Source organism: Sciurus carolinensis, chromosome 2 (assembly GCF_902686445.1).
Source record: "Sciurus carolinensis chromosome 2, mSciCar1.2, whole genome shotgun sequence".
Classification (NCBI taxonomy): domain Eukaryota; kingdom Metazoa; phylum Chordata; class Mammalia; order Rodentia; family Sciuridae; genus Sciurus; species Sciurus carolinensis.
Genome location: NC_062214.1, coordinates 12,274,598 through 12,292,123, shown reverse-complemented (window position 1 = coordinate 12,292,123; position 17,526 = coordinate 12,274,598). Strand labels below are relative to the sequence as shown.

At 62.1% G+C, this 17,526-nt stretch overlaps 1 protein-coding gene across 5 annotated transcripts in view; it reads right to left on the bottom strand.

Annotated features, from left to right (window-relative positions):
- The window catches only part of Sulf2 (sulfatase 2), an 83,715-nt gene extending 66,885 nt beyond the window's left edge, over positions 1-16,830 (bottom strand). Inside the window, exon 1 of one of the 5 annotated variants that reach the window (XM_047534522.1) lies at positions 16,626-16,830. The gene's annotated coding sequence lies outside the window, so the exon portion shown is untranslated. Of the gene's footprint in view, positions 1-4,867; positions 4,976-15,498; positions 15,522-15,999; positions 16,146-16,423; positions 16,586-16,625 lie in introns of those variants that run through there. The other 4 variants (XM_047534511.1, XM_047534502.1, XM_047534542.1 and 1 more) reach the window with 4 other exon arrangements.
- Positions 16,831-17,526: the final 696 nt, after the last annotated feature.

Here is a 17,526-nt window from a genome sequence, read left to right as displayed (position 1 = left end):
CCCAGAACAGACAAGGGGCGTGGGAGCCGTGTCTGGCCAATGGGGACAGAGCCCCAGAGACAGGGCTACTCTGGAGGCAGATGGCTGCCAACTGCATGGACGCTCAGGGGAAGGTGGAGACGGGAGGGCAGACCCCGTAGGGCCCTCTGTCGCCAAGCTGGCCCAGGCCGGCGCTGTCAGCTACAGCGGAGGCGCGAGGCCAGCGCCACAGAGGAACAGCCAGGGAGACGAGTGACCACCCCGCCCGCCGCCGGCGTCAGCGCATCACCCCACGACCCCGCGTTCACAGAGGGCAGGGGAGGGTCCGAACCTGTCCCGGTCTCGCCTTGGCCTGGGTGCCGAGCACTGCCCGGCAGCCTCCCGTGTCCCGGGCTGGGGGCACCCCATGGAGCACACCAGCTGCTTCCTGGCTGGGCGGCCCAGGAGGGACCAGCGGGGGCCGGAGGTGGCGGGCACAGGTGGGCAGCAGGCTGCTGGGGACTAACTGCTCCCGGGGCAGCGGGTGTTCCAGCCCCAGGGCCCAACGCTCACTCGGAAACCAAGGGGCGATAGGGGCCTGAGGGGCAGCCAGGGAGGGCTGCCTGGAGGAGTCCTCAGAGTCAAGTCTGGAAAGTCCAGCGGGAGCCAGTTCTGCACACCCGCGGGATTGGAAAGGCCCTGCAGTGGAGGGCGGAGGACAGGGTGCGTCCCCAGGGGTGGGAGCTGGCAAACTGCAGGCGGAGAGGCCGGGCAGGAAGGGAAGGGGTGTCCCAAACCTCGGCCCGAGGGTCGTCCAACAGGGATGACCACACACCTGCAGGCACGTCCTTGTCCTGGCCGCAGCTTTCCAGCTCTGTCCTCACTGGGGTCGGCAAAGAAAGGACAGGAGCTCCTGTGGCCGACTGGACAGTCCCTCCCCTCCACCCGCCTAGGTCCACCTGCGCTTGGAAGTCCAGCTGGAGGCAGAGGACCAAGCCACTCCCAGAGCAGGACAGGGGACAAGGAAAGGGTCCTTGGAGGTGGGGGGGGGGGAGGATAAGGTTTCAGGATGAGGGCTCAGGATCCGAGAAGGAAATCAGAGTTTCAAGACCAGGCTGCAGAGCGGGCTCCAAACTCAGGGCCAGCAACGGCGTAACAAGAAAGTCCCGGGGCTTCCGGAGCCAGGCAGGGAAAGCGGAGCGGATGCAGAGTCCACAAACCAAACGCGGAGTCTCCAGTGGAGGCGCGAAGGACGGGACTCGGGCCTGCAAAGGCTGGCGGGCCCAGGAGAACCGCTAGGCAGGGCGGGTTGGTCAGCTACAGCGAGTTTGCAAACAGATTCTGGAACCTGAGCATCAAAATGCTCCGCGCGTCCAGCGAGCAGATGGTGGAAAGGCCTGGAGCTCACGCTCAGATACCTGAGCATCTGCTCCCTGCCCGGAAGGCTGTCAGGATCAGTAAAAACCACCAGAGCAGCGAAGGCGCAGGCGACGCGCCCAGGAGCACCAAGCGGGTGGGGGCAGCCCCAGCCAGAGCGCCCCGCTTTGGGTCCACTGCTTACGGACGTCCAGCAAGCAACTTAACTTCTATGGCCTCAGGAACCCCTCGGCACAGCGGGGCCCTAACAGCACTCACCTGATACAGGGGTGAGGACAAATGGCTCACTACTGCAGATGCGTTCAAACAAGTCGGTATACAACAAGCGCCCAATGCATGCTGGTTAGTTACCTGCTGGGTTTAGGTCGCCCAGCAACTGCTCACCCTACTTTCTATAACAGCTCCCAGTGTTCGTTGGGGACCCTCTGCTCCCCATCGCTGGTCCATCGCTTTAAATCAGAACCCGGTTCTGGAGGCCAAGGCTAGGCCAGGTGATCAGACCTGAGCCAATCAGAGCAACCGAGGCGCTCTGGCCTCACTGCTCAGGAAGACACACCAGTTTTCCTAACTGGCCGACTAGTTCCATATCATTCCGGAGTGAGAAGGGGGAGGCCCGGCACCATCTGGCCTGCAGAGTGGACAGGGAAGCTGACGCAGAAGAGGGCGGTCCTGTGAAGGGGAGCTCGTGGGTCTGGAGGACGTCTGAGGCCTGGATCCAGCTGTGCCTGAAGGAGGAAGTTCACCCCTGGCCTAATTCTGGTTCAATAAATTCCTTTCTCCTTCAGGAGTGTGAGCTCTTTTCTTTCTTTTTGGGTTACCTTCCTCACTTTTGGGCCCCTTTGTTCCTGAGGTCATTCTGAGCTGTTCTTCCGTCCCTGGTGACCAGACGAGCCTGCAGGGAGTCGGCACCCTGACTGAGACTCGGGCCTCGGTTTCCTAACCTGACTGCTCCCGGGCTTGGCTGTGAAGATGGAGGAGGTGGAGTCTGGCAGGTGGCCTTCCTGCCGGTCTCCCTTGGTCCTTTCCCTGCAACCCGGGTCTCTTCTACTGACGCTAAGCACTGTGACCCCTTCACTCTGGCTTCGTCGGTTGTTATTCCGAGGGGCCGTCTCTCCCTGGAAGCTCCACCCGGCAGGGGCTTTCGCTTTCTTATTCACGCCCGAGCCCGGCCTCTGGCACGGGCTCACTAATTCTTCCAGTTAGCAACTATTTCCTGAGCACCTACTAGATACCAGACCCTACCCTGAGATCTGGACCAGGAAAATTCTTCATGGCTCAGACACCAAAGTAAAGTGATGGCATAAGAGGCAATGAGCCCTTAGATCAAGCCAGGAGGGGAGGTTGGAAGAACTGGCGTGTGACCTTAAATAGGTGGTCACTACTTAAATCGGTGATGTGGAGACTTAGGGGACCAGCAAGTGCAAGGGCCCTGGGGTAGGCACCCATCCACGTGTCTGAGGCACATAATGAGCAAGTGGGCTGATGGGTGGGATGAGGGGGCCCTGGAAGGTTCTTGTCCAGGGTGATGTGACTGGGGGTGGCTTTTAACAGATTCTTCTGCCTGAGAACAGACTGCAGGGCATGAGGGGACACAGGGGGCAGTGAGATGCTTGCCATAGTCCAGCTGAGAGGTGACACGGGTCTGGGACTGGGCTGGAAGCAGTGACGGAGGCCGGGGCTGGGGAAGGCTGGACGGCAGAGAGCACTTGCCAAATGTGCCAATCACTACTCCTGCGTGACCATTGTGTGACCATTTACCCTGAAACGCGAATAGAATCCTCCTTTATGCTCAGAGACCCATGATCAAACCTGAACCGGACCCGGCAGGAACGCAGGGCTCTGCCTGACAAGGTCTGGGGCCACAGCTGGGCAGTCTCCAGGGTCTCTGGGGTCATCTGGTGGCTGTGGTGGGCGCAGGCTGGCCACTGATGGAGGCCGGGAGCCTGTGTGTGGACCCTGGTGGCCTCAGGGCCGAGACTGGTTTCCTAGCCCGAGGCTCCAGCGATGCGGGTGGAGCTGCTGTCCCCTCCACTGACCCACAGAGGTCCTCCCGGGTGAGGCCCTCAGCCCGGCCAGATCCCGGGGAGGGGACACAGACGCCACCTTTCCACAGAGGAGCAGAGAGGTCGCCCTAGAGACCGGCAGACAGGGACCTGGGGCCATCGCCAGGCAGGGGCAAGAGTCCGTGGCCGGACCTCGCACATCCGGCCTTCTGGAAGCGAGGGACCCCGGGGACCCTGCCTGGCCTGCTGGGGCAGAGCTGGTGCCGTGCGCTCGGAAGACCCCCGGAGCTTCAGGGAGCCGCGGGCTGCTGTGCCGACCCCAGCCTGCCCTCCTCTTAGGACCCCAGGGGCAAAGCCACCATGCTGGGGTCCCAGGGCCTGAGGAGGACAGAACGGCTGGCCCTGGGGCAGAGGCCGTGGTGGCCTCTTCTCCCTGGGGACCTATTTTCCTGGTTATACTGGGGAGAGTCGGAAATACCTTTCTGAGCTGGATTTTTAAAAGCGTTCATTTCTTCTCCTTTCTCATTTCAAATGCCCCGTCTCGTCTTCCAGTGGGAGGGAAGGAAGGGACCAAACAGGACGATGCCACGTGGCACCTGCTCCCCCAGACCTTCTGCCGTGGCCGGGGCCTCCGCTCAGGGCCACTGGCCACATGGACGCTGCCCAGGAGTCGGGCGGGGGCCGCTGCCCCAGGCGCTCCACGGAGCTGTTCTCCCGGGGCGCGGGGGTTGCTGGGGCGATGGTGAGGGGGCTCTGGAGACCAGACCCGGGGGTGCCGGGCAGGGCGCCCACCCTGCCAGGACGCGCCTCTGCCTGGCCCAGGACCAGGCCGGCAGCATCCACGGCACTCCCGCCGAGAAGCCGAGGGTCCCCTCTGAAGGGAGCCACGCGGGCGGCTGGCACCCTGACCCGCGCCAGGTCCTGGCCTCTGCGGGGCCTCCCCGCTGCAGCGCCGTGACGTCCCAGGTGGCTCGTGCTCCGCACGGGCAGCACATCCCTGGCCTCTACCTGAGATGCCGAGCGTCCCCTCCCCAGGAGTGACCATCAAAACCATCTCTAGACGTCCCGGGATGTCCCCTGGGGGCAGGAGAGCCCCCAGCAGAGAACCGCTGGGTGGAAGGTGAAACGGACCTCAAAGCCACCGTGGCCGCACGCTCGCGTGTCCAGGCTCTGCGCTGGCCTCACAGGCTCCCCTCGGAGTCCGACTAGGAACCAGGAAGACTGTCCCACCTCTGGCAGCCACAGCCCCACCACCACTGGGCCCGGGGGGTGGGGACCCGAGGTGGCCTGAGGCCCGGTCACCTTCGGAAAGAGATGCCTGCCTGCAGTGGCCTTTGGGTAGAGCGAGAACACAAACCCACGTCCCCCGGGGTCAGGCAGGAGGCTCGGGGAGAGCAGAGGTCTGGACTTCGGGTAGGACGGAGGGCAGGCCTGGGCCACACGGGAGTCCCTGTCTCCAAAGTGAAGACATGGAATCCATTTTAAACTCTGGGGGAACAAAGTCCCCCGGAAGTTGGGGGGGGAGCTACCTGCAGACCTTCAAAGCCGTCTCATCGTTTCTGAGCCCGTCTGTGTGCCGGGGTTGTGTGTTTCAGGCAGGGATGCGAGGCAGGCCTCTGTCCTCAGGTACTGGCATTCTGGTGGGGAGGCAGACAACAAAGAGGAGATCTGGACCGTCCCGTGAGCTTTGAAGTTGTCAGTGGCAGCGCAGAGTAATTTGGGGGAGAGGAAGGAACACTGGAGTTGAGACCAGAAGGTGGGTGAGAAGCTGGTTATGGACAAAATGTTTTCTAAGCAAAGAAAAGGCGCATGCAAAGGCCCTGCGGTGGGAACGAGCAGAATGAAGACGGGCACAGCGGAAGCGGGAGCGAGAGGGGCGGCCGGCACGGGGTGGGGGCCGGCTCTACCCAGGCCCAAGACTCGGGGCCTGCCCACGCCCTCCGTCCTCCCTGGGTGTTTAGGAGAAGTGGGCACCAGACCCAGGCATTCCACCTGGGTTCTTTGTTTCTTTGTCTCGTCTGAGGACAAGAGCTCCCTGGCAGCGAGTTATGAAGCCATTTCTGCAAAAGGTCTCTGGCCAGAGCAATGAAGTGGCTCGGAGTCGGTATTCACGGCGAATTGTGGGGCTCAGGCCTGCCCCATCCGAGCCCCGCCTCACCCGTTTCACACTCTCCTGGCCCCTGTGCTCCCCACGGAACGCGTGTGTGCTTCCAGAGACCGCCATCTTCTTCAGGAAGAACACACGAGGGCTAAGAGGGTAACCCGACCAGTGGCAGTGACCATCCAGTGCCCTCCAGCCTTTCCAGCCGACGTGATGGGCGGCCCCTGCCCCTGGAAATGGCCCCACACCAGTTATTCCAGAGGGGCGGCGAGTGGCAGCCAGCACCCACGGCAGGGTGGCCCGGAGGCGGGAACACGTCGTGGCGCCATGCTGGTCAGGGCCGGCCCCGCAGGAGCCAGCAGCAACCAGCCCCATTTTCCAGATGAGGACGCTGCGGTTCCTTCAGGAGATGGAGTTGCCCATAAAGGGAAAGGGGCCCCAGAGCCCCGAACTGCAGGGACCCTGACTGAGAAAGCTGCCACCTGGACGTGGGCACCTGCCGGGCCCGTCTCCGAGACGTCTGTCCACTTCAACACGTCCACTGCTTCTCTGCTTCGCCGATGCAGTGGCCATGCAGAAATCGCCAACTTCCTTTCTCTGTTCAGCCCTGGTCCCCTTCTAGACGGCCAAGGGTGACCATGTGATCCAGGCGGGTCTATCGGACTCGCCGTGCCCTGGCCTCTCGAGTGAGATGCCCAGAGCAAAGAGAAGCAGCAGGGGGCCCTGTCCCCGCTGGAACCAGCCCGGGGGCCTCTGGAACGTCCCCAGTTCCTGTCCAGTCCTTTCCCAAGCCCCGAGTCTCCCTGGTCCTCCGGGAAGCCCTGCTTCAGTGTGGGGGAGGGCTGGCCACGCCCCTCCTGGCCTGCGGGGCACTGTTACCCTAGCAGACCCCAAAGAGCCCCACGTCCGGAATCCACGCCGCCAGCAGTCTCCCCCCATGCAGCCGTGGCCCTGTGACTGGCTGTGACCCAGGGACGGTGGCGGAAGCGGTGCCACTTTGGGACTTAAGGCCTGACAGCTCTGAGTTCTTTGAAGCCAGGGTCCCTGTAGCCACCATGTGGGGAGGAAGCCCAGGCGGCCCGCAGAGGGGCCTTGTGGCCAGTGACCCCAAGTGGGCTCCTGTCTGGTGACCCGCTGAGCTGCCAGCCATCTGAGTGGAGCCAGCAGGGACCTTCCGGCTGGGACGGCAGGAAGCAGAAGGATCAGGGCCAACGCACAGCATGCTGAGGACCAGCCCCCCTGACGTGCTCCTGGTCAGGGGCCTCAGCTCCTGGCTTCCTGTGTGGGCAGGTGCCTGGTGACAAGCACGCAGCAGCCACCAGCTTCACCATCGTTACCAACAAGCTGGCCAGGCGCTGTCCCCGCAGTGTGGCCTTCGGTGTGAATGTGTCACCGCAGGAGACAGACGCAATGCCGTGTGGGCCGGGCGGGGACCCAATGGGTAAAGAGGCCCCGGGTAGGAAAGCCCCGTCCCCGACCCCAGGTGGCTGCTTTGAGAGGAGCAAGCACGGGGACATCGGCAGCCGGGCAGGCGCCACGACACCGCCGGAGAGCGGGGCCCGGCTCAGGCAGCAGCGCTGGTGCCCAGGGCCCACCCAGCCACGGCCAGACGGGCCCGACCCCTACTGCTCAGGAGGGGCCCCAGGTCCTGACCGTGAAGACGCGAAATCTCGTAACTGGTAAAAATCTGGCAACTAATTTTCTAAAAGGTTCAAAATAGTGCACAGGTTAGAATTAAAACAAGGAAAAAAAATGTCTGCAAGTCAAACAGCCCCTGCACCTGCGCGGACCAGTTCTGGCAGGATGCTGGGGGTGCGCGTGCCTCAGTTTCCCCGTCTGTAAAATGGGGGCAGGGCACCGTGTCGCTGGGCTGCTGAGCGCCCACACGAGCAGGCACCAGCGCCCGCGGGCACCACAGCGCTCTCTGCTTGGCCTGCGAGCTTTTAGGAGGGGGTCAGGGAGGAGGCGGGAGGAGGCGGGAGAGGCCGGCCTGCAAAGGCCCTGGGTGGGTCTGCAGGAGGAGCCGGCAGCCCGGGCCTGTGAGCCAGCGTCCTCCCGCAGGGCCTGCCGTCCCTGCCGCGGCCTAAGTGGCTCAGTCGCTCCCGAGAGCAGCCGGGGCTGGACACACGGTGAGTGTGGGCCCCCGCCCCCATCTCGGCTCTTAGAAATGGCGGCAGGGTTTGGACCCCTCGCCTGGAGCGGTCACCTGACGTGAGGCTGCCCAGGCGCTGGCTGGGACCTGCCGGGGTCACCAGGCTCCTGCTCTCCTTCATTCCCGAAAGACTCCTGGGCACCCGTGGCGGCCAGGCCTGGTCCCCGTGCTGGGGATTAGCAGTGAACACGGACAGTCCCCAAGCCCATGAAGGGAGAGGACAAAGGACCAATCAACAAAGAAGCAAATGGGGACAATGCCTGAGTGACAAGTGTCCTGAGCCTGAACAGGCGCCATCCTGGCATTCTAAGGAGGGGACATGGGAGGACCAAGAGGAGCTTGGGGACTGTGGGTGGGCACAGTGCAGCACAGGAAGGGCAGGTGCAAGGGCCCTGAGGCTGGGGCGAGCTTTGCTGCCTCCAAGGACCAGAGGAGGCTGGTGTGACAGGAGCAGGGAGGCTGGAGGGCTGAGCAGCGAGGTGGGGCGTGGGCAGAGCGGCCTGTGGCCAGGCGTCTGGACTTTATTGGGTGCAACAGGCCGGGAGGCAGCGTTTCGGGACCGCTGCCCGAGAGCCCCTCTGGGACTGGAGGAAATGCCGTGCAGGGGTCGCCCCTCCCCCACCTCCCCTTCTGCCTGGGGCGGTGGAGTGACGGGCGGCTGTCTGGGCCTGGCTCCACCCCAGGGCCCTAGTTCAGTCTGCCTGGGTGCGGCCCGGGCGGGGCTCTGGAGAGTTCCTCTGGAGCCGGGGAGGGGCTCCTGCGCCACTCCTGAGCACCTTCCCAGGGGGAGCCCACCTCGGCCCCAGGACGGCTCGGGGCCCTGCCTGAGGTCAGGCCCGGGGGCTGGCTTCTCTTCTGAGCTGGCCTAAAACAGGGGAAGGCTGCAGAACCCAGCCCCAGGCCCCGTCCCCTCCGACTTGCTGCCACCTCTGTGAGCTGGCCTTTCCTTATCTGTCACAGGGACACCAATGGCTGTCCTTATAGGCAGAGTGACCAAGAGACCAAGGGCTCTGGCCAAGGGCCAAAGCACTTCGGAAAGCTCAGAAAGGACGTACAGATTGATAACTGACGGCAAGTTGAGAAGCGACTTCAATGTGACAGGCATTGTTCCAGTGTCCCCAACTCCACAGGAAGCTGCCAGGCTGTCCCCAGCTCACGGAAGGGGACACTGCAGGCTCAGAGGGGTTCAGTGACTTGTGCAGCTCCACACAGCTCCTGGTGGGCTGGACTTGGCCTTGAACCCAGGGGCTCTGGTCCTGGAGCCCACGCGCTGAGCGCTCAGGACAGGCGGATGGCCAGGACGCTGGCTCCCGGCCCCGTCCTCTGGGTCTTCTCCAGCTCCTCCCGGGGAAGCTGCTGGCACCTAGATTAACCCAAGAACTCACGACCCGACCCCAGAGAGGCTGGGGATGTCCTGGACGAGGGTGTCCTAGGCAATGACCACCAGGAGGGTGACGAGCGGGAGGGGAGGGGGCAAGTGAGGCGGAGCCTGTGGCCACCTCCCCATGGTCCCTCCGCCTGTTTCCCCTGCTTCAAGGGCCCCCTGCTTTGCTCGGGGGGCGGATCCTGCCCTGCCTGGCAACCCCAAAGGGGTGTCTTGGAATCGGTGAGGACTCTGTGGTTGTCACACGACTGGGACGCACCTGGGGATGTTGGTAAACTCCTCACTGTTGTAGAGAAACCCTGTTTGCAGCCATCCTGCCCAGACCACCCACCGGCGTCCAGCTGATTGGCAGCTGTCAGGCGACACAATCCTCCCCAGCTGGGCAGGTCCCCTAGCACGGAACTGGGCTCTTACGCGTCTCAGCACCACTTTGCTTTTAGTTATGGTCGGGCACCTCTGACGAGTGTATGGAGGCGGCTTATGTTACCTGTGAATTTGCTCCAGATCAACCTGGGGAAGTTGCTGGAAGAACACCGCGTTTGGTTTGCCGATCTGGGAAACCCTAGGCTATCAAGCAGCACCATCTCATCTTTCCTTCCCCGGGTCTGGTTTGGAGGCGAGCACAGAACCCAACCCTGCGCCCAGGAGACATAAAGCCAAGTGTGCTGGTCAGTGGGCGCTCCCAGGAGGATTTTCTTCTCTGAAAAGGGAGGCGGCCAGGCGGCCTCCTCCATGTTCCTACTTTGCAGGGGAGGGGGGATGTGATGTCTGGGATTGTGGCAGCCACACTGACCCCATGAGACAACAAGGTCGAAGACAGAAGGGAACAGAGGGACAGAGGCTAGGAGCCTGGGCTCTGGATGACACGGATGTACTGACAACCAAGGCCTGGCCTCCCCTGCTTCTGTTATGCAAGAAATAAACACTTCCACAGCCTAAGCCACACTGAGCCAGTAACTCTATCACTCCAAGTGAATGCACCTAGACCCACGTGCAAAGGACGAGGACTCCCAGTCAGTAAGAGCCCTGGCAGGCGCTGCTGTGCTCTGCTGGGTCTAGGACAGCATCTGTCTGCAGTTGTGCACGATCGCACTTGAAACCCAGCACACGCGTCTCTGGGACTCCCACAGGCTGGCGGTGTGTGGGAAGCTCAGCCTCTGTGGCTACCGAGGTGGGGCAACCCCCCCGGGGTCTGGACCACAAGCCAATAGGAAAAGCTGTCGACGGCATTCTCCTCGAACACATCTGGCACGCACCTGGCCAAGCACACCTCGGGTACTGCTCGTGGTCCCCAGGGATGGCCCTGCCCCCGCCCCACAAGTCCTGCTCATAAGAACTCCGGGTCTGGGGTGGAATTCCTCTCGGTCTCCAGGGGGCCAGGGCCGTGCGGCAGAGTGGAGGCCCTTCACAAGATGGAGCTGCAGGTCAGCGGCCAGCACCCCGGGCGGCGTGCGTTTTGGAAACGTATTGAGAGACAAGAGTCAAAACGTTCTGGCTGGGCCGGAGGAGCAGCCACGGGCCTGGCCCACACCACCCGAGGTAATTTCCCAAGGACCCACGCCAAGGGCCCACTACTCAGTTCTCTCTGCTAATCACTGAGCGGGGAGGCCACGGACGAGGGGAGGCTCAGCCTGAGCCTTCAGTAGCTTCTCCAACGTCAGAGGTGAGCGGTGGGACATGCTAAAAATACTCATCAGATGGACGCCCGACAGGCCCTGGAGGGGAGGGGAGAAAGCCACACCAGGGAACAATGCCTTCTCCCTGGACCTGGTGTCCAGGCTGGGCTTAAAATAACACGAATATGCAAAGATCCCCAAATCCAGGTCACCCGCCAGCCTCAGCAGACCGAAGCTCGGATCCACCACCCACTGAGCTTTCCGAGGCAGGAGTGGAAGGTGGGAGCCCAGAGTTCCCTGGCTCAGGTCTGCCTGCATCCCCCCCCAGCCCCTTCCGGCTTCCCCACGTAGGAGTCGGGCACACCAGGCTGCCAGTCATGGGAGTCCTGACACGATGGGGGTGCTGGGGGCTGACCATTCTTTGTAGTGGGATGGTCCTGCACTCTGCAGGGGTCACAGCAGCATCTGGGCTTCATCCACCAGGGGACAGTAGCACCCCCCGCAGCGGACCGGCACGAACACCTCCAGACTCGGCTCTGTGCCCTACGGGGCCAAACGGCCCTGGCTAAGAACACCTAGCCCACCAGAAACTGCTCCAGTCCCCCCAGCTCACAGGGCCTCACTGATACTACCACCCAGGCCAGGTCGGTTCCCAGCGGACTGCTAACACAACTGGCCTGGGTCCCGCCTTCCGCTTACGAAGCGCCGCCTTGCAGTAGCCACCAAGATCTTTTTAAAAGCCCTACCTTGTCACCTCGACTTCAAGTCTCCAATGGGTTTCTCTTTCATTTAAAATAAACTCCAATCACCTCACCTCTGACCTCTCCCTTCCCGCACACTCCCCACCCAGAACCCCATGAACTTCTACTTGAGTCTTGAACCCGTGACCAGATGGACCCCCTTCTCTCTACCTCTGGGCCTTTGCACGGGCTGTACTCTCTACCTGGAGAGCTCTTTCCCCAAATTCTCCCAAGGTCAGTCCTTCATAAACTTTAGGGCACAGCTCAAAGGTCACTTTCATCATAGAGGCCACCTGCCTAAAGCTGCCCCCAGCTACCGCGCCTACATGCTCCCTAGTGTAACACCCCGGGTTTCCACGGTAGAGAATCGCTGAGGCAATCTCATCCGTGGGCTTGTGTCCTCATGACCTATCTGCTTCTTGCCCTCTTGCCAATCCCAGGGCCTAACCTAGGGCCCAGCACATGAGTAACTGGAATGCCCTCTTGGGCTGTTGTCAAGTTCAAGATGAAGGACGCCCAGTGAAGGCCCCCATGTACCCCCACTCGGAGCAGCGGCCGGCTTTCTGCAGCAGGAAGGCAATAGCCTGGTTCCAAGGCCCCTTCCCCAGACCTTGTGCTACGGAGCGTGCAGGTGGTGTGCTGAGCCTCCCTGGGAGTTCCATTCAGGGGGACTGGCCGAGGGCTGGATTTTGCATTTTTTAAACAAACACTTCAAGATGCTTTCCATGGTGGGAGGCTGGGCAAACCCGGTCCCCAGAACGCCCAGGGTCAAGGCCAGGCTGCATCCGTCAGGTGCATGAGCAGTTACGTCAGGCCTCTGATGCCTGTGGATCCTCACGGAGGGGAGCGGGTGTTCCTGGGGTCCTCTCCTGGGCCAGGGGTGGAGATGGTGCCTTTGACCACGGCTGCTCCCATTGTTAGTGTGGCTACTCACTTCCCCCCACACCAGGCTTCCCTTTCACTGAGGACCCTTAGCTTGTGTTCTTCCAGGTTTGGGGGCCCAGCAGCGGGCTTCCCAGTCCAGGGTGGAGCCTGAGTCTAGCCTGAGCCACAAGCCTGTCACTTGTTTCCTTGGTCAGGCACTGGTTTGCAGGAGCCCAGGTCAACAGCACAAGAGGAGGGAACCTGGGGGTTCAGGGGGGCATTACCTGAAAAGAGTTTTATTCTCCCCTTTTGGGCTCAACCAGAGGGTATGGGAGGGCAGCACCCCTGCCACGGTCTTGCCCTCATTATGACAGCAGCCCGCGTGCACCTGTCAGACGCTGTGCTTAGCACTTGACATTGATGATCTCATTTCATCCTCCAGCACACACCAGGGGCCGGGAGCTAGGCTCAGCAGCGCTTGCCGGAGGAGAACGCCGAAGCAGAGAGGCCTGGTCACACGCCCCCACCTCACTGCTGGGCAGGTGGCCAGACGGACCGGCTGTCCTAACCACCATGCCCACGGCTGCCAGAGCTGCCGCCCTCGGAGCTGCAGAAGCGTGGAAGTCAGTGCAGAGACGGAGAGGAGCGGTTCTCAGACGAACCTGAGCCCGAGTTCAGCCGTGCCCAGGGCCAGAGTTACCGTAGATTTTGGGGTTATGAAAACCCATAAGGCTGCTTCTTTTTAAGCTGGTTTTTTTTTTTTGTTTGTTTGTGTTTTTTTCCTTTTCTGTTGCTTCCAAGAGAAAGGATCCTGATAATTTTAGTCCTTCTAGGAAAATATCCCTTCAATTCCACTTACAACCCGCACACAGCAGCTGCTCAGTAAACGCCAGCAGAGGCGGCGGGCCCTGGCTTCCTGCCCACGAACCGCCGGGTCTGTAACCCTAACGCCTAACCGTGGCCAGCCCAGCGCCTCTTCCCCTCTAGGCTCCAAGTGAGGCCTAGTTCCCTAGCAACCACCCCAATTAGGCAATCATGCCATTTATCAGGATGCCAATTAATTATAATGATCTTAATGATCTCCCAATTAGATAGAGCCTTGGGTCTGGCTGGAGCAGGGGCATCTGCAGAATCCCTACCAGGGCCTGTGACAAGACAGCCTTCAGAGACAGACCCCAGGGAGGCTCCCTCACCTTCCAGTCCACACAGGAGCAGGCTGAACCCAGCCACCTGGACTCCGTTGCCAGCCACAGGAGGGGTCTCGCCTCTAGGACAACGTCACCCTCTTGCCACGGTGCTTTAAAGGCCGGAAGTCATTATCTCAGGTTCTGTGGCTTTTCCCGTAGCTGTTTGCTCCTTCACTTTGTGTTTTGGTCACAGGGAGGATGTGCACACACGCCCAGCAGAAGGAAAAAGCAACAAGTAACTGCTCTGCTTCCCTCGGGGCAAAAAGCCCCCGCACTCAAAAACCCAAACCCAAACCCCGAGACACCCCAACACAAACTTGAGACTCCCTAGACAGTGGAGGCTTTTGGAGAGGGAAAGAATAGTTTGACTCACCATCTTCTGCACTGAGCATGTATTTTTTTTTTTCCCAGTTGGATAAAAAGGCCAAGGTCATAGAGGAGGAGGGCCCAGCGGTTCTGAGTGGAATCTGGAGCCTCAGGGCCCTGCCACTGACCCCTGCCAGCAAGTCACACTCTGTGCCTCAGTTCCTCATCTTTAACAAGACCACTTCCCAGGACCTGCCCTCGGGGGTCGGTGTGGATTACACTAGTCACATGACAGAGGGCCCAGCGTCATCTGCCGAGTCTGCGCTACACCTCTTCTTTGAACTCCAGCTGGTCAGAGACGCGGATGGCCTTCTGCAGGACAGGGCTTCTGGTGGGGGAGGGGCAACGACGAAGAACAGACCAACATTGATGAGTGGGTGATGGCCCCGCCGCTGACCCAGGAGACTAGAGGCTGCCCCCGTGAGGCAGGCCCAGGCCGAGGAGTCCGCCAAAGCCAGGGGAAAGGAAACACGATCCCCAAGTCATCAGCGGGCTTCAAAGGGCCGGTGCGAACTGGGCCTTCAGGGCGGCAGCCGATGGCTGGGGGCACAAACAAGTGCATATACAGGGATACTCGGTCACGGAGTGCGGCCTCCCCAAGCCCAGGTTTTTTCAATCAAATCATCAGTCAACCCTTAAGTCTGAAAACTTAACATGTTATTAGGGGTTTCAGAAAAAGCCATAAATTCAAATAAAAAACCCAAGAAGTATACACAAAGCCCAAAGCCACACTGACCCTCAGCCATGGCAGAGATGCCAGCACTGTGCCTTTCTGTGCACGCTCTGCCCGAGGAAGTGGTGCCCTCCCGTGCAGACGCCCTCGGTCCTCGGCCCAGAGGCACCGCCCCCAGCTGACCCTTCCAGCTCTAAGTAGGGGGGGGCTGCCCTGAGCTTTCCTCCTCCACAAGGGACCAGGCTCCGGGGAGGGGTCTTCAGTGCCCTCCCCCTTTCTGTCTTTAATGGATGGCTTTAATTAACCCTCTCCTTGCGTGTGGGGAGGTGGAGTCGGCGGGGAACCCCTTCACTGCTAACTGCAGGAACAGTTGGGGCAGGACAAATCTGGGGGTGTCCTCCAGGAAAAGCCGGCTCGACTGCTCCCCGTCACCCCCAGAGACTTGGCTCCAGAGCTGCTCGGTGGACACTGTGGGAAAGGGGCAGGGGACAGATGGAGGGGCGAGAGGATGGGTCCCAACAAGCACAGATGAGCAAATACCCAGATTCAAACGTAAGCTGAATGTAATTACTTGGTTAATTAAATATTGACTTTTAACTCAAAAAGTGATTAAAACAAGCTGCAGGAAAGGCTGCCCAGCAAGGGGGCTGGGCGACCCAGAACTTTTAAGAAGGGGGGAGAGGAGGGGGGGGGCTGTGGCAGAGAAGGCGGTGCCGCTGGCCCTACTGTGTGCAGGGGGCGGGTCCTCAGCGTCTAGCAGGGAGGACGCTGGGCCAAGCCAGGCTCGGGGGTGTCCCCCACACCCAGTCCGCTTCACCCCAGCAGCGCTCAAGAGATGGGGAGCGTCTAGTGCTCGGCTTGTCCTGTTCGTCCCCCTTTCCCTGGGGCGGAACTCAGTGCCTGGCACGAGGGATGCTCCATAAACGTTGGTAGAACGAATGAATGAACTACTATACGGAATATTTTTTTAAAAAATGCACTCCTAGAAATCGCCGCAGTTTCACCGCTAGACTTCTGAAACCCCAGGAGCCCCGGGAGGGGCGCATCTCTCTGCAGGGCGTGGAAACGGGTTCTGACCTGGCCCGGGAGGAAGTTTGCCTTTTCAATCTTGTTTGTCCTTTCGGTATCTGCGAGTCACTCTGAAGATCCCGTCCACCGCTTTTTCGGGTCCTGCCCGGACAAGCCCCACGTGGACTGGCTTCCTTTGGGTCTAAACCCAGAGAGGTCAACAAGGCCATGCCCCAGCGGCCGGTGGGGCCAGGCGCGCTTTCCCCGGGCACCAGGGCTCAGTGTGGCTCGCCCACTGGTCAGGGGCGCGGCGGGAAATCCTGGCCTGCACGCCCAGCCCGCCGGCGGGGTCAACCAGGTCACCCCCCTGCGGCCCGCCGGCGCCGGAGCCTCCCGCCCGCCCGCCGGGTCCCACCTCCGCGCTGCGCTGGGGCCGGAGCAGGGCGGTCCGGACCGGCGCGGCTCACCTGGGCGGCGCTCGCGGCCATGCTCGCCCGGGTGAGGCTCGGGCTGCAGGAGCCCGCGCCGCCCGCACCCCGGCCCGCCCTACCCCGCGCCCCGCTCACTCACCGGCGCGCTCGGCCCCGGCTGCCTCACCCGGCGCGGGGCGCTCTGCTTCTGCTGCAGCCCGGCCGGGCCGCGGGGCGCTGGGGACTCCGCGCCGCTGCTGCCGCCGCCGCCGCCGCTGCTGCATCCCCGGCGAGTGCCGCGCTCCTCCTCCGCCTCTCCCCGCCCCGGCCCCCGCCCGGCGCACCGCCCTCGCCAAAGTCCGTCTCCGCGCCCCGCCCGGCCGCTCGGATCGCCCCGGCCCGGCCGATCGCGCCGCCCGAGCCAGCCCTTGGCACTGCTCGGCCGGGCCCCCGCCTGCTCGCCTGCCGGCCGTGGCGCGGGGAGCGGGCGCGCGCCGGGGCGGGGGCGCCAGGCCGGAGCGGGAGCGGCGGGGCCCGGGGACACGCGGCGGCCTCCCCACGCCCCCGGGGAGCGAGCGCTTTACCTCTAGCTCGGGACGCACGGCCCACCGGCCCGGCCCTGCTGCCCCCGGCGCGCGGCCCTTGCCGTGAAGTCCGGCTCCCGACCGGGCAGAGGGCGCGGAGCGGGGGTCCCGGCGGCTCCCGGCCTCCGCTGCCTCCGGACCCGGCTGGCCGCGCTCCCGCCGCCGAGCGCGCACCCTCGCTGGGACACAGACGCACACTCACCCGACACACACTCGCTCCCGCTCGCCCTCGGCGGAGAGTTGAAACAGATGTGGGATTCGCCCAGGAGCTGGAAACGAGGGAGGGACGCGAGCCAGAGCCGCGCGTGTGTGTGTGTGTGTGTGTGTGTGTGGACGCGCGCGCCAGCCACACAGACGAGGGGGCATTTCTAATAAATCAAATATCGTAATAAAGTCGGAGGGCCATCGATCAGGTCCGCTTGGCTGGGAACGCAGAGAACCCTCGCCTCCTTTCTGCTTCCTTTTCCTCCTCCCTCAGAGCTGGAAGGAGCCAAGTGTTCCTTGGGGCGTGCGACAGCCCCGGCCGGCGCTCCCCTCGTAATGACACGTTAATAAATGTTTTCTTTTATCTGTTTTCACAAGGGCTCGCCCCGGTCTGCAAACACCCGACTGCTTTTGCTGAAAGCCCCGCGCTCGCCTCTAGCTACACACATTTGCCATTGGAGAAGCCGGCTTTAGGCCGAGCCCCAGGCGGGATCGTAGGGAGAACTACCCACGCGCCCGGGACCTTCCCACGCGTCTCCGAAGCTCTCCGAGAAATTAACTTGAGCCCAAGTGAGCACAGCAGCGTTGCCCAGAAATGGCCCGGGAATAGAAAAGAAGCAGCGGGCTTCCTGCGAAAGCTGGGGGCGGAGGCACTCCACTCAAGGTGGCGCTGTCTGCCGCAGCTTCCCTGTCCCCATAGTCAGGGCCGGCCCGGAGGGGTACGGGGCAACAGGGTGGGCGAAGAACAGGCGGAGAACCAACCAGCAGCCACAGGATTTAGAGCTGAGCTGTAAGGGAAACAGACCCTGATGTAGAAAAAGCACTTGTAGGCAGAAGTAACCGTACTTAAACCCAAAAGTCTTCTTCAGGATTATTATACCCATTTTACAGATGTGAAA